The following is a 16,964-nucleotide window of genomic DNA, read 5'->3' on the forward strand; positions in this document are numbered from 1 at the left end:
GGCTTGGGTGGGCCTGATAGTCAGGTGGGACGGGGTCTCAGGGAATTGCCAGGACAGGGCAATTGGTGTTAGTTAGGTTGATGGAGACTCAGATATGGTGCCCGACTGCACGTGCAGGCTGTGTGGGAGTAGGACTCAAGAAAGGAACAATGGCTTCTGCCAGTACTTCTGTCTGGGAGAAAGCTGCCCCTTCAATCCTCAACCTGAAGCTAGATAATTCAGTTCCTCCTTATATGTCCCTGGCATACTTTTGAGCTGCTGTCCCAGCACTGGAATGAGTGAGTCTGTCAATGAGTAACTTTGTGCACAGCACTGTAAGTGGAATACGTGCGACTCCAGCAGCTCTCCATGTCACTCAGCTGCTGGTTTTTACAGCTAGATGTTATGGGGACTTCTCTTCCTAGCACTAGAACCCTGGGCTGGTGATTCTGGTGTAGGGCTGGGATCCCTCGCTCATCTGGGAGCACCTAGAGGGCCAAGATATCTCCCCTGAATTTTAACATCCACATGTGGGTGTAGGACCAACTTGTTCCGTGTCTCTGTCCCTCCTCCTACCAGTATTGAGGTGGCCTCTTCTATATATCCTTAATTATAGGACTTCTGTTCAGCGATTCTCAGTGGTTGTGTTTTTGTAGTTTGGTTGTAATTTTGATGTGGTCATGGACGGAGGTGAGCACAGCACTTACCTACTCTACCATCTTGATGGAAGTCTCATGCTTTTGTTTTTCTGTTTGTTTACATTTGTTTATCCTCATTTCTCCTTCAGCTATATCTTATGTTTGAAGGAGTCTTCCACTAAATTTGTGGGCTTTTATCAGTGCGAAGATTGGCACCAGGACTAGGATGCACTCCAGGCCCAAAAGACACAGCAATACATGCTGCTCAAGGCAATTTTTCCAAATGTAATTCAAATACCTTTTTAATTTTTAATATTTAGTTTTGGCATATGTACATTCCATAAAATGAATTGAAGATTTGTAATATTCAGAAGTAGAATAGCATAGAAATTATCTATTTCTTGAAAGTTTGGAGAAACTTCACCTGGAAAATTATCTGGCACAAGGCCTTTTGAATTATTTCTTTCATACATTTATCAGTTTTTTCCCATGGCTATTAGTTAGTCTATTTATGATTGAGTCCATTTTTTCCACCTTTCTTTTCCTTGAAATGTGTATTTTTCAAATTTGATATAAAAAATATTACCTCCTTTGTATCTGCTGTTACACGTATTTCTTAATTATAATACTTTTCTTGTGGTTGTTCTTTGCATCAATTTATTACATTTTCTTTTCATAGTGTTACTTTCTTTACAAAACCATCTTCTACATTTATTCTAGAGTTTCTTTTTACTTCAGTAATTCCTGATCTAAGCATCATTACTACATACCTCCTTTTTTCCTAAGATATACTTTGTTATATACCTAACTTCTTGAATTTGATGATTAGTTCACTTATTTTTTATTAATAATGATTGCACTTAAGACTATGATTTTTTCTCTAGTAGAACTTTGGCTTAATCCTGAAGGTTTGATATACAGTAGTCCCCCTTTTCCATGGGGAATACGGTCCAAGACCCTTAGTGGATGCCTGAAACCACAGATAGTATCAAACCCTAGATACACTGTTTTTCCCATAGATACATTCCTATGAGAAAGTTTAATTTATAAATTAAATAGATTTACAAATTTAGAACATCAATGGGAGGGATCACAATAAGAGATTAACCACAATAAATAGTAATAAAATAGAATAGTTATAGCAATGTACTATAATAAAAATTATGTGAATGTGGTCTCTTGTTCTCCATCTGAAAATATCTTATTGTAGTGTATTCACCCTTCTACTTTTTGTGATGATGTGAGATGATACAATGCCTGTATGATGAGATGAAGTGAAGTGGAATTTTCTATTTAATATTTTCAGACCATGAGTGACTGAGGGTAACTGTAACCATCAATAGTGAAACCAGATAAGGGGGGAATGACTGTACAGTATTTTTTTTTCTTAATATTCTAAAGATTCTGTTTCTGTGCTGTTGACTTTATTATTGACACATATGTTTAAACATTTTTAAAAATATAAGGGATGGAAGAATTACTATTTAAACTTTGTTAATTTATTTAATATATTCTAGTCATAGGATATGAACTGTCCAATTTTATATTTTAGGGTTTTTTGATATTTTTGCAATTAAGTACAGGATAATTTATATAATAATTTTCATAATTACTTTATGGAAACTTGAGAAAGTATCTTACCTATACAGTATAAAGTTCAATATAGATCAAATCCAAATGTATGATTCAAATTTTTTATCCTTGTTTTTTTCTATGTGACCTGCCAAAGACTTACAAATTTCCCATGACAATTGTGTTTCTGATCTCATCTGCCAAGAACTTTTGCTTATATATAGACAAAACTCACCTAAAAGATGATTGCTATATTTCATCATGCAATTTTTATTTAATAACAACTCTTCCTTCATTTAATGCTCTTCAGTTTTTCCTAAAATTGATATTGTCATCCTATTATTTTTTTTAGAAAAGCTTTGTTTTATTTGTAAGTAAAAATATTAGAAATATTCCTATAATATTTTGATTTATGAAAAAACTCTCATAAGAAACAATTATAATTTTCATGATTGTGCTTAATTGTTTGTTTAAATTATGTACCTGATTCATATCTAGATTAAAAGGAAACATTTTTTAAACAATTTCTTTAAGAAGGGCAAATAGCTGGTGCATCTCTTGGGTTATAAATATGACTATGTTTTTCTGCAGTTATCACAGAAAAATAAGAACAGTAATATGTCCATTTTTTAGATCGTATCATTTCCCCTTAAATTTCAGTAGACATTGTTCCATTATCTTTGGGTTTTTGGTAATACAATTAAAATCTGAGGGCCTATACCACTACTAGACCTGGGTAGGCAGGGCCCTTGTCCCAGGCCTCACCCCTTAGGGGTCCCAACACTTTGGAGAATCTTTCTTGAAATTTTGTAAGTCTCCTTCTGGTACCAGGACCATTGGGGAGGGGTACCATTGCTGTCCAGACTGGGTCCTCTGAATCTTAACTGCAACCCAGGTGGGCCCCAGTCCTATCTCTTCCTTTAGTGAACCCCGCCCCCCCCCCCCGGTTGATTTTGAGCAATTAAAATCTGCAGATCTCAAGCTGGACCAATTTTTACAAAGTGACCATACTTATGTAATCGCTATCACCAGCATTGCAGAAGTCTCCCTCAGGCCCTCTCCCAGTCATTACTCACAACAGGCAACCACTATTTTGACTTCTCTCACCATAGATTAGTTTCATCTATTTTTGAACTTTATGTAAATGAAACCATACATCGTGTACTCCTTTATGGCTAGCCTTTTCACTCAACACTATATCTGTGAGTTCATCCATATGATAAGGTATAGCAACAGTTCATTTTCTTTTCACTATTTATAAGATAACATGGCTTGAATATTCCACACGGTTTACATTCTACTATTGATGGACACGTGGGTTGTTTCTAACTTTGGGTTGTTATTAATAGCGTGGCACTGAACATTCTTGTATGTGTGTACATACATATGTATTGCTGCAGCATATATTCCACTAGAAGTAGACTTGCTGGATCATTAGCTACACACTAGCAGATACTGTCGAACAGCATCCAAAAGAGAATGTACCAGGGAACAATAACATTGCATAAGAACTTCTGTTGTTTGGCATCCTCACCAAACTTTAGTAGTGTCACTTATTTGTTTTTAAGTTGGCCATTCAGATGCATGTGTAGTGATGTTCCATTGTGGTTCTAATTTGCATTTCACTGATGACTAATAATATTGAACACTTTTTATATGCTTTATTAGCCTGAATATCTTTTCTTGGACAATGCATATTCAAAGATTTTACCCCCCTCCTGTTTTTAATTGGGTTGCTTTGTTGTCTGCATTTTTCTTGTTGACATATAAAAGTTCTTTAAATCTTATAAAAACAAGCTTTTGTTTGATATACTATGTATTGCAAAGATCTTCAAATCTACTTGCCTTTTACAAATTTAATGGTGCTTTCTGATAAAAAAATGTTCTCAATTTTAATGAAGTCCATTTTAATCAATCTTTTCCTTTATGGTTAGTACTTTTCCTTTATGTTAGTACTTTTTAGGCATCTTTGACTACCCTCAGGTCCTATGTTTATGTCTAGAGGTTTTATTGCTTTACCTTTTACATTTTGGTTTGCAAGTCTGGAATTGGTTTTTTGTAAATAAAATGAGGAGGGAATCAAGCTGCACTTGTTTATAGATATATATGTATTTGCTCTAGCAGAATTTATTGGACAAGGTTTTCCCCCTCTGCATTGCTGCAACACAGTTTTTGTAAGTCCAGTGGCTGCAGTACAACCAACCTTTAGACATGGGCAAGTGGACCCCTGCTCCAAGCCACATGTTTTAGGGGGCTCCAACTTTAGAAGTGCCCTCTTCCAATCTGCCTTAGGCCCTTGAGACTGGCAGTGCTATTTAGGAGCCCTGAGCCAGGACGGAGACCTGCATGGGCTCTGTCCCAGTTTTTCCCTTTGAGATAGGAATTCTCTGTCTCCACATAAGTGGTCAATAACATGCCCTGAGAAGCACCTGGATTCTCACCTATAGGGTCATCCTAGAGCCCCATGGATGGGTCCTGGTTCCAGAAAGGGGACCTGTTAAGGGTATAACTCCTGTTGATTGGAATGGTGTTTTGTTCACAGGATGGTGCAAGAGCGGGCTACCAAAATGGTATTGATATGCTGATTTGAGGTGACACAGAACAAATTCATGCCTCTAGACTGCTAATGATCTACCACTGACCTTTGGTCTTGAGCTGCGTGTGTGGGCCTTCGTATTGACTCCCATTCATCTATCCATGATCTAAAACTGTGGTGCTGCCTCTGGTCTATAGCTCCCAAGGGCAGCAGAGGAGTAGTGGCAGGCCACTTCTACTCTGTCTGACCCCAAGCAGGGTCACCATGGTGGTCATCTCATTCCTTTCCTTCCACCATGCCACACAGCAGGCAGTCCCCAGGGGTAGCCTCAACTATCTCCTCTGGAGCTTTCAAGACTATTGCTCCTTACTGCAAATGGACCCTTCCAACTGATATAAGGTTCTTTCTTCCTTCTGGTTATTATAGTGACATCAAGCTCTCCCAGGTTGTTCTTAAGCCACCTGGATGAAAGAGAGTCATTCCTTGCATAAATGAGTGTACTCTTCTTGCTCTGTCCATGGGTCTCTCACCTCACTGATGGCAGGATATTAGAAGGCAGAGGTACAGTCAAAGGTGAAAGTGATCACATCCTAGGAATGCATTACCTGGACTTCTACCAACAACCTCCTAACCAGTCTTTCTATTGCCACTCCTGACCACCAGCCCCTTTTCTGGCCTCAAACCATTCTCTCTTCGCAGCTAGAGTGGTCAATTACAAACATGAATTATGTAATGTTACATAATTCTTAAAATTCTTCAAGGACTTCCTATTGTACTTTGAATAAAATCCAAGATTAGTAAGTTGGCCTTCAAAGTCCTACATTATCTGGTCCCTGCCCACCTCGTCAACCTCACTTCATGACACTCCCTACCCAACCGCGTGTGCTCATTACCTGGGTTTTATTTCAGTGCCTTGATTATACCAAGCTTTTATCAGCCTGAGGGTCTTCACTCAGAGTTCCCATCTGTCTGGAAATGCTCTTCTAGTAGCATTTATGCAGAGCCCCTTACCCTTTGGAAATGATTCTGAGTTGAGTTTAAAGATCACCTTCTCAGGAAAGCCTTTTCCAATCACCTAATCTACCTTAGACTCCTCCACTCCATTGCTTTTATTCTTGTCACAGCAACATGCTTGTCACTCTTTACACTTACGATGATTATTTGTAATTGTTTGTTCACTTGTTTACTGTCTGTTTCCTTCAACTGAGCTGTAACTCCACAAGGGCAAGGACCATGCTTCTCTTACTTACTGCTGTGCCCCCAGTGCCAGACACATGGTTCTCAGTCAATATTTGCTGAGTGAATAGTGAACACATCTCTTTAGCATGTGTGAGATGCTAAAGAGACAGATAATATAAGGTGTGGAAAGATAAAAGCAAACCAATTTGTCTGTCTCGCATCTAAAATCAAATCCCAACGTTACAAATGAATTGAAAGTACAGTTTTAATGAATTAACCTGGTCCTAAAGAATAGGCATTTGAAAAGTGCTTGCTGAATCGAAGTAATTCAACATGGTTAAGAGAAAAGCACTAAAAATTAAGGATCTCTGTTTCTTATTTAGAGTTGACACCTTCTTTTTAGAAAAGTTTTGTCATAATTTATGGTCCTAAAAGACTCAATGTAAGGAATTTTGGAAACGCATAACAAATAAAACATTTTTAAAATTAAATATAATGTCACCAGCCAGCTATAGTAATGGCGTATTTTTATTCTAAACTTTGTTATTAAATGTATAGTACAGCAATACGTACACAAAATTTTGCTGTATTTTCAGTCTTCCATAAGTACAATGTAGAAAATAAATAAATATAAGTACATTTAAGTGTTATTTATAAATAGTATCCTATTATAAAATTAAGGTTATATTTTATGTAATGCTCCATAATGTGCTTTTTCCAGTTCACATTATATTTTGAACATCTTCTCATGCCATTAAATGTTTTTTAAAATGCTTTTTAAAAATTTCTGCCTAGTATTCTGTCATAGTAATGTATCATAAGTTATTTAACAAATATTCTTTTAAGGTTATTTAGGTTTACCCAATTTTTCATGTTATAAATATTGCAACAATAAAAATTCATGTATATAAATCTTTGTACACATCTCTGACTAGTTCTTTTGGATAAGTTCCTAGAAGTGAAATGACTAAACCCAAGGGTCTGAATCTTTCAAGATTTGGATATACATTGCCAACTTGCTCTTCAGATGTGCCGAGGTACACTCCCACCGGCAAACTACAAAAGTGTTCATTTATTATCACCTCACAAATATTGAGTATTAAATTCTTTCAATTTGCTTGACAAAATGTTTTAATTTACATTTCTTTGATTACAGGTAAAATTGAAATTTGTATCTTAATGCAATAATTGGGATTTTTATACATATATTTTTTTATGAATTATTTGTTTACATCTTTTGCCAATTTTTCTGTTGGGCTGGACATCTTATTTATGATTTGTACTTTACATATATATATATTATCTGTTAGTCATATCTGTTTCTAATATTTATTTTCAGTTTATTCTTTGCTTTTCTGTCAGTATTAATTTATTTAATGCATAAATTAAAATTGCCATAAAGTCAACTATTTTCCATTGTTTGATTCTTTTTTATTTGTGCTTAGGAAAGTCTTTCCAACTCTAATATCAAATAAGAAAATCACCTATGTATTTTCTACGTCTTGTAAGATTTCTTCTTTTTTTAATTTAATATTATAATCCAGCTGAATATGTGTGATGGGGTGGAATTAGGGATATAATTTTGTTTTTGGGGCTTTTCCCCAGTTAATGAGTGGTCCCATGTTCTTTTCCACATACTAATGCCATTCCCTCCACACAAATTTGGAAGGCTTGTGTAAGAAAAAAAAAAAATGGGGTGGGGAAGAGTGGTGGCCGGCGGCCAGATGGCTCAGTTGGTTAGAGCACGAGCTCTGAACAACAGGGTTGCCGGTTCAATACCCACATGGGCCAGTGAGCTGCGCCCTCCACAACTAGACGGAAGACAATGCGTGTTCTCAACAACAATGTTGCCAGTTCAATTCTTGCATGGGATGGTAGGCTGCACCCCCTGCAACTAAAGATTGAAAACGGTGACTGGACTTGGAGCTGAGCTGCACCCTCTACAACTAGATTGAAGGACAACTACTTGGAGCTGATGGGCCCTGGAGAAATACACTGTTCCCTAATATTACCCCCAAAATTTTTTTTTAAAAGTGTTAAGATTGGTAAATACTAGGATTCGTTTCAGAGCTTTCAAGATTGGTTTTGCTCAGTGTGACACTCTTCAAATTAAAATTTCCTGATCTATCAACAACTTGGTAAAGACACAAAGCAACTTGGTTCTCTGTATCTTGTTTTACTCTGCTTGTAAAATAGTGTGTAGGTGGCAAAAGCTTTATTTGTTGACAAAGTGATTTTTTTTTTACATCGTTAATTCCTCCTTCTTAAACCTAAATGACTTTAGAAAAATTAACCCACTTTGGGCAAGGAATTTAACTTTCCAACTTCAATTTCTTCATTTTTAAAAGAAAAAGAATGAACTCTCCTTAGATTTTCAGTTTTAAAACGTGTTTCTTGTTACAAATTGCTCAAAATCATCAAAGAATATAAAGGCAGAAATTCACATTCAATCATTAACAAAACCAAGAAACATCTAAAATCTAAAACCACAGAATAGAAGGAAGACCACCGAAAAGAATGAATATCAAACAGGTATGTGACAGAAGGGAGAAGTGATAGAAGTAGCTAAATTTCTTATTTAAAAAAGTTAACATTCCTATTTTAAGGTAAGAAATACACCCTGAGTTGTAAATAACAAATTGCTTTTTCCCATCAATAGGTATGGTCAGAGCCATCTGGTAAAAGGCCTTTTCCTGGACCTGGCTTGGATCCTAAGAGAAAGAGAAGCAGAAAGGGCAAGTTGAACAAAGAGTCACACAGCCATGTTTGCAGGAAACAAAGAGAAAGAAAGGAATCAAAGAGAAGGAAAAGAAGTACCTTTTGAGTTGCCTTGCAGTGCTGATTTTGGTTGGTTTGCAAGAAATAAAGGCTGAAAGAACTCTTGAGACACTCTCAACTACTTGCATGTGTCATAATAACTGCTAATCTGAAACATGACCTTCTTCCTAACCATGTGAAGATCCTACAAACTAAGTTCATTACCAGATGAGCAACAAAGAAAACGAGAAGTATAGGATTTCATTATATAAAAACTGAAGAAAAAATGACAGGTGAAGAAAATCACCAGAACAGTGTTGTCAGAAAAGCAGATTAACATTCTGAGAAAACATTTCATCACGAATTTTAAAAACTTGGTGAGCAGAAAAATGTAAACCTCTAGTAAGCAATGTAAGCCCTGAATAAATGAAGGTATATATCGTGTTCACAAATGATATAATAAGATGTCATCTCTTACCATGTTACTCTATTAATTCAATGCAAACTCATCTTCCATTCGAATATTTTTCAGAACTCAACAAACTTACTCTCAAATGTATATGGTAGAATAAATGTCTAAGAAACCAAATAACTAAGTTAAACATGGAAAAAAAGAGCAGAGAAAGTGGACTCCTTACCAATTATCAAGATACACTGCAATGATTTAGTAAAAAGCCAGTAAGGTTTTGGTGCGCAGATACATAGATCAATGGAACAAACAGAGAGACAGGGAGCTCAAGAATGGTTCTATGTGTACATGAAAAATGTAATACTATAAAAAGAGAAATAAGTCTTCATTAAATGATGACACTGTAAAACTGGCTTTTTTATGGAAAGGAAAAAAGTTGGATTACTACCTTGCACCAGAGTGGACTTCAGATGGATTCAAGACCCATATGTAAACACTACACATCTATAGAAGAAACCACTGGAGACGATTTTTGTTAAATAGGAATGGGTAAAATCTTCCCACACAAAACCCCCCAAAACAAACCCAGTTACAATATCAAACTAAGGATTTTTGTTTAATGAAAGATATCATAAACAAAGAGAAAATACAGATGACTAACAAAGAGAAGTTCAGATTCACTAGTTATCAGAGAAGATAAAATTAAAATGAGGTACCATTGACATTCACAAAAATGGGGAAAAATGGAAAAATGAATACTATTAAGCATTGACTATGATGTGGGAAGAATGAAATTTTCATGCACTGTTAGTAAATGTGTAAATTGGTATAGACATTCTGAAGAGCAATGTGGTATTCTTTAAAGAAATACAGCATGTGCCTATCTTAGGACCCCCAAATTCCATTTCTGAGGGACACCCCAGAGAATTCTTAAACTGGTTAGGACTTGAGCAAAAATATAAATTATAGTGTTTGGGTGGTAAATGGGTGAATTAGAGGCAACCTAAATATCATCACATAGGAAATAAGTGAAGTGAGCTGCAGAGTGATGGAATATTATGCTGCAGTTAGGATAAATGGACTAGATATATGGATATTAACATAGATACTATCAATATTAATAAAAATAAGGAACAATCCACATCTTTTTATCTCCTTCATCTTTTTACTTCCTTTCCTACCCAAGTTAAATTCTGTGGTCCATAATTAGAATTATATACATATAATTATATATATATATATATATATATATATATCTAGAGAGAGAGAGAGAGAGAGAGAGAGAGAGAGAGAGCTAAAAAAATGTATACACATTTTAAGATAGGAAAAAAGCGTAATAAAATTGTAATACTCAATATATACCAGTAACAAAAGATGAATACAAGTCACATTTGACTTCTGCAATGACAAGAGGTGCTCAAAGTGGTTACCATCGGCATCCAGACATTTCTGATTATGGCAAACTACTGCTTGAGCTACGTTGACCAAAGTGTCCACTTGTATACATTTTTTGGGCATACATATTATATATATTATATATATAATATACATATGTAATATATATACTCTCTTGTCCTCTCACTTTGTGGTATTAACCTCTGTTTTGGAGGTTAATTTTTTAGAAAGAAAGAAAGGAGATACAGATTTAATTTCAATCAGTTTAAATAAAAACGTGTTGTCCTAAGTTTGAACGAGAAGTACTAGTATAAGCTCATGATATAATTAATCTTTGAAAATTACACACATTTCTCAGCTCTTTCCACTGAAGAGGCCTAAAAATGACGGCCAACATAATAGCAATAAGCACCCCTAGCGTTTACATTGTAGTCTCTAAAAATAATTTCCCACTAAAAGTAACCAAGACTTCTTGAACAAATGTCCATTGCCAGATCTGGGACAGGAAATGTGCGAAATAAGCCTGGAATATCTATTTACACAAATAAGTAAAAAACCATCAATGACTTTTATCATGTCTAAAGAACTCAAGAGCCAATTTCAATAGGTTCCCAATGGTCAAAGATAGAATAATGTGAGGATCAATGAGGATAATTACTTCGATGGGCTAACACATCAAATATGTTTAAAATCCATGATACAAAACGAAACAGAATAAATGTTATTGGTCACCTTGATAAATGTTAAGAACCAATCAGTTTTGAAAACTAATACAGGGAAAGAATCTAGTATTTATCCTGCCTTTCCCATATGAATGCACCTCAAACAATTACACCTCAGTATGCATACAGATAGTTGACGAGGGAAGTATCTCTGTTTAGAAGTATTCTATCTAATAACTAGAGAAAAATAGTAAAATTAAAATATCACCATTTTGTAAGCCCTAATGAATGATAGACCCAGGAAATAATTATCAATGACTTCTCATACCACAAAAAGAAAAACAAGCAGATAATATTTGGTCTTCTCCTCCAAAAAAAATCGAACCTGAATTCAATCATATCTCTAGATTTAACTACCAATTTATAGGAAATACAGAGGAATAAAGGAATATGATAACCCCATGGGGAGCCAATCAGCAAAATCCAAAATACGGAACATTTACAGGATAAATGATTCAATTTCTTCAACAAAAATTTGCAAGGTCAATAAGAACTAAAAGGTGAACTTATAGATTAAAATAGACTTAAGAGACATATCAAGTAATTGTAATATATGGATTTTATTTGGATTCTAATCAAATATATGAGCTGGAAAAAACTTAAAGACAATTAAGGAAATATGTACATTGACTGGATATTTGAAGATATTAGATATTTTAGAGATATATACTTAAATATTTACAGAGGAAATGATATGAAGCCTTGGATTTGCTTCAAATAATAATCTGGGTGAGGGAGGGAAGAGAATTGGGGGATAGATGAAATAAAATTGGCCAAGAGTTGAAAATTTTTGAAGCTGGGTGTTGGGTACAAGGAGTTTTATTATCCTGTTCTCACTTCTTTTGATATGTTTGAAATTTTCAAACATATATATATATATGTCTAAATATAACATATATATATATATGTCAAAATATAACAAATGTCTAAATAGTTATCATGGAAGAAAAGATTCATTTTATCACAGGAAAAAATATAAAACACCTAGAAAAATAGGTAACAGGTATATGAAAATAAAACTTTAAAACATTACTGAAAGACACAATAGAAGACGTCAACAAATGAAAAAGCATAGCATTGGGTAGTCAGTGTCATCATATGTAGATGATTTTTCTACTCTAACCCTTCTTCAAAATGTAGTCTAATAATGAAGTGCAAACTCAACAAAAATACAGAAATGTTCTTTTAGGCCAGATAAGCTGATTCATATGAAAAAAAAAATAGTACACAAAACAATCCAGAAAATTGGGGAGGAGAGATAATAATGAGACAAGCTCTAATAGACATTAGTCTTATGAGGCTCGTGGAAGAATAGACAGATCAGTGCAGAATAGTACACATAGCATGCGACCATTTAGTAAAAAGGAGAGACAAAGAATACAAGAAACAGGTAAATGAATTTTTACATGACTAAGTCAAATTTTGCATGTACTCCTGCATTGCTATATCTGGGGTGGAAGGACAAATTTCAAATGTTGGCTTTTAACTAGATTGAAGGATTTTTGTTTTTTAACTGACCACACATTTAGTGAGAAGTTTAGTTGGTATGACATCACAGTGGTGCAGATTTTAATCTCTGCGGGAGAAACGGGGGAGGATGGGAGAATCAGAAAAGATGACATCAAGTAACTGTGGGAGGGGAGGAAGTGGTTTCTTTCATTCTTTCTTCCTAAGGAGACTGTAAAAACGTAGTAAATTTAATATGTAAGAAAGTAATGAGGTATAGATGAAGCACAGAGCCTGAGGTAGCAAGGGTGGCAGGAGTTATATCTACCTGCTATTTCTTTCCCATTTGGGAGGGCATGATTTCTGTGTTCATGAATTTTTAATCTAGAAGGTATCCATGTAAAACAAAAAGCACAAGCTTATGAAACAACATAGTCTCTGCAAGGAAGGGATGTGTCTGGTCAAAGTGTCAGAAACCAAAGTCTCTCAGCGTGTGCCCCTTCGCTGTTCTGGAAGCTGTCAGTTCTTTGAAGCAAACTATTTTTTTGGGCAACGTACCAAAGAGTGATGTAAACCGCAAAGCCTGACAAGTTGGACCCCAGTTCTAGCTTTTTCTCAGAAAAGTTTGCTTTGTCTATTAGAACAACTTTTAGAGGGTACAGAGGAAGAGACTTTTATTGACAGGGATATTAATCAACAGCATTAGGATGTTAGAAAAAAAGCCCAAGTTGAGGAGAGTTAATTAGATGTCTGAAACTCTTTGATTAAAATAATTTCCCTTAATATTTTTTTATGATCCTATATCATGAATACCTAGAATTATATCCTGCAGGACCGAAGTACAAAGAGTTCTGAAAAAAACAGATTTCATGGAAAAGTCTGCTGATGTTTTCAACTATATCTCAACTACATTAAGACGGTATTTTTTTAAGTGCCTTCTCTGTTCCTGGCACTAATGTTAGGGGGATTATAAAAAAAAAATAAAACAAGTCCCTCCTCACAAAGAACATATAACTTAGTAAAATATATGTAATCAAAGAACATTGCAAGATAATATAAAATAAGAGCACATGAATTGTATAAAAAAAGATTACCACAGTAACTTGCACATCATTTGGAGCAAAGAGAAAAAAGAAACATGAGCCATTATCTGATTCCACGTAAAATTCTATCTTGAACGAGTGGAAGCTGGGGAGGGAGGGTCAGTTCTTGCTGCTTCTTCTGATGCTTTTTGATGCTGGGACAAAGATATATTATAGAAAATAGATTTCTATAGCTCTTCCCAAAAAATTATCTTAGTAATACAAAAGATAGATAGATAGATGTCTTCGAATACTGTAAACTCAGAGGATAGGTCCCTCATTGAAAAGTAAAAATATTAAAACTAATGAATGAATAATTGTTTCTTATTTTATTAAATTTGCAAAAAGAGAATAAATGAAACAAACTGAAACTTTAGAATTAAAAACAGAAAGACAGCCCAGTTAGAGTATCTAATTTCTTTATTCCAAAAGCATAATAATTCAGATTACATTAAGCACCTTCACTTGGTAGTTTATGTAGCATGCAAAGAAAACCTTGCGGCGTTGTGCAAATAAACAGGTGAGCAATAATGTGAAGTCTTGCATCATCTTGTAAATTTGGCATTGAATTTTCCATCAGGAAAAAATGTGATTTCAATTCTTAAATGCTGTGAGTAAAGTTAGACAGTTTTGAAACTTCAACTTACATATTGATTTGGTTTTTACAATCATATAAATTATTCCTTATGCTAGGAAATCAAGGCAGTAGAAATTATCAGTATTTTGATTAAAATTCAACAAGAGTGTGTGGTAAGGCAAATGGATAACTATAAGTTGTTTATTCAAAAGATGTTCTGAAACATTCTTTGAGGTGATACCAGAGAAGAATGTTTTAAATTTTGGAGTCCATGTTCTTTTGATTAGCTATTTTAAAACCAAACTGATGGGAAATTCTCGATCATATTATTAATGAAGTAAAGGTAATTATAAACAAAATAATATGTTGCCAAACAAATTACCTGAGATTGTTTTTACTGAGGATAACCAATGCTATGAAAGTGAATGGTACAAATGGCATTTTCATACTTTGCTGATGTAAGTGTTCATTGAAACAGTTGTTTTCTAAAGCAATTTAATCATGTATAGCAAAAGCCTTTAAAGTGTGCAAGCCCTTTGATTCACTACCCCTACCTCTAGGAATCCATCTTACTGAAAAAAGTAGAAACATTTTGGAAATGTTATGAATAAACATCTCACTGATGGAGTAAGTCCTTCCCTTCAAACTGAGTGAGCCGACATACTCACTGCTAGACCAGGGACAATGCCCAGTGCATATGAGGACAAGATAATTCTGAGTTTCTAAACCAGCCATTGGAAGGAAAATGGGAAAGCCAAAACTGGCCTAATCACTCCCAGAGCTGCAGTCAATTCCTAGAACTGCGTCCCTGCTACACAATGGGAGAGAGGTTGAGTGCATGATAGGAGCTGACCTCCACGATCGCCACACTGGGTCCTCCAATTTTCCCCACCTCAATGGCTCCTGTATCTACCAGTTAACTCAAGCCAGAAAAGTAGAACCATTCCTCAAAGTCCCCTTTTCCTTGTCCCTCACATCCAGGGCAACACTAAATCCTATTATTATGCAGAACCATGTGAAATTGCCAATATGGGACCTCTTTGACTACAAAAATGACATTTTCATATGGTTCAATGTATATTTCTACATGCAATGCATTTCTCAAATCCACTCTTTTCTTCTCTGCTGCACGACCCTAGTCAAAGCACCCCATTCATAACACAAATAATGCCATCCTAACCCATCTCCTTATTTCCACTCATATTTCTGCACCCCATTTTAAAGCTCATCAATGGTTCCCTATTGCTCTTAAAATACATCACAAACTTCTTAGCCTGGCCACAAAAGCCCTGCATAATCAGATTCTTGTCTACAACTCTGGTCTCCTCCAAGGCCACTCTTCCCATCACACTCTGTGCTCATTTCACTGACCTCTTGTCACTCTCCCATATCTTCCCTCCTGCCATACCTCTGTCTGGAATGTTCCACTCCTCACTCATCAACTGGCCAACCCTACATCTTTCTGCTTCAATTTACTTCCTCAAGCCAGCCTTTCCTGAAATCCCAATCTAATTTAATTTTTCCTGGTTTTCCTCTCTCATAATACTGTATTTGTTTTCTTTCTGGAAACAGTTTATAGTTACATATTTATCTCTCATTGTTGTATATTCGTTTAATACCTCTCTTTCTACAACAGTGGAAGCTACCTGTGAGAAGAAATTAATGTCTTATTGTTTGTTTCCCTTAGTACTTGGCATATAGTAAACTTTCAATAAATAATTGCTGAATGAATGTTTGCATGAATGAACAAATAAACAAATTAATGTGCTAGGTTAAAATGTTAAGGGACAAAATAGATTATAAAATTGTGTGTACACTATCATTATAACTATTTTATAAGACCAGGTATTAAAGAAAGGTTTAGAAGGAAATGAAATGTTAACAGAAGTTGTTTAGATGATGAGATTATGAGTAATTTGAATTTTTTTTCTCTTTGCTTCTCTATATTTTCAAATTTTCTTTAATGAGTATAGAAAACTTGAAAATTATATATTTTAAAAGTTTGAGAACAATCTTTACTTCCTCTGTAATTCTCCTCCTTACCAAAATAAAATGAATTTTTGATTTCCCAATATTTATTATAAAATGTTTCCATCTATATTTTCCAACATTTGATTTCTCTCTTTCTGGTCTACACAATTTGAAGAATGTATTATCAGATTCTAAATAAAATCTTTTTTCAATATAGATAGGTAAGAAAATAGTCATTAATTCCTAGTTCCAAGGTGTGGAAAAAGTAACTTGATTACATAAAAATTTACATGCCACTGTTCATTATAATAAATAATTCATAATTACATATAAATAATGGATAATTATGCATTTTCTCTGTAAGTGGATATTATTTGACATTTTCTAGAAATTTCATGCCCCCATTATGTTTCGGAAACTTCATCACTGAGCCCTTCAGAACTCAATGTAATCATCAGTAAAGATGATTACAGTAAAGATAAAAAGTATCCTTATTTTTTTGGAATAAATTATCTGTTAATCCTCAAAAAATATTTCAGAAACATTCTCTCCACTCAGATTTCTCCATTTAAAAAATATCAGATGTGTTTATACACATGAAAGGGAAGTAGAGTGCGAGATTCTTTAATTTTCAAACATCTTTCAAATTCATTCATTTCTTGTCACATTTCTACCTCCCCATTGCCAGTCCTCTAATCCAA

This window comes from Rhinolophus ferrumequinum, chromosome 19 (assembly GCF_004115265.2).
Source record: "Rhinolophus ferrumequinum isolate MPI-CBG mRhiFer1 chromosome 19, mRhiFer1_v1.p, whole genome shotgun sequence".
Lineage (NCBI taxonomy): Eukaryota > Metazoa > Chordata > Mammalia > Chiroptera > Rhinolophidae > Rhinolophus > Rhinolophus ferrumequinum.